This window comes from Octopus sinensis, linkage group LG2 (assembly GCF_006345805.1).
Source record: "Octopus sinensis linkage group LG2, ASM634580v1, whole genome shotgun sequence".
Lineage (NCBI taxonomy): Eukaryota > Metazoa > Mollusca > Cephalopoda > Octopoda > Octopodidae > Octopus > Octopus sinensis.
The window spans coordinates 156496859-156497763 of NC_042998.1; positions in this window are offsets into that span (position 1 = coordinate 156496859).

Consider the following 905-nt stretch of genomic DNA (forward strand, 5'->3'; position numbering starts at 1 on the left):
AAAGCCTTCGACAGGGTCCCCCGATCCCTTATCTGGTGGTCAATGAGGAAACTAGGGATAGATGAATGGCTGGTGAGGTCTGTGCAAGCCATGTACAGGGATGCCGTAAGTAAGGTCAGGGTTGGCAACATGTACACAGAAGAATTCAAAGTAGAGGTTAGGGTCCACCAGGGTTCAGTACTCAGCCCCCTCCTATTTATCATAGTCCTCCAGGCAATTACGGAGGAATTCAAGACAGGTTGCCCCTGGGAGCTCCTCTATGCTGACGACCTTGCTCTAATTGCTGAGTCACTATCAGAACTGGAGGAGAAGTTCCAGGTGTGGAAGGAGGGTTTAAAATCAAGGGGCCTTAGAGTCAACCTAGCTAAAACCAAAGTACTAATAAGTAGGAAGGTAGACAATCCACAAATGTCTTCAGGTAGATGGCTCTGCTTGATCTGTAGAAAAGGTGTAGGTAGAAACTATAAGATGTACCCAGTGTAAGCTATGGACACATAAGAGGTGCAGCAATTTCAAAGGAAGGCTAACTGGGATGATAGTTTTTGTATGTGGCAGATGCTCGGGAGCATTAACCTCTGAAAATCTGCAGAAAACAACTTCCGTCACTTTCCAGGGGGAAAAACTAGAAGTAGTTGATAGCTTCCGTTATCTTGGTGACCAAGTCAGTAGTGGGGGTGGGTGTGCTGAAGTGTAACGGCTAGAGTAAGAATAGCCGGGGCAAAGTTTAGGGAGATCTTACCTCTGCTGGTGACTAAAGGCCTCTCGCTCAGAGTAAAAGGCAGAATGTATGATGCATGTGTACGAACAGCCATGCTACATGGCAGTGAAACATGGGCCGTGACTGCTGAGGACATGCGTAAGCTCGCGAGAAATGAAGCCAGTATGCTCCGATGGATGTGTAATGT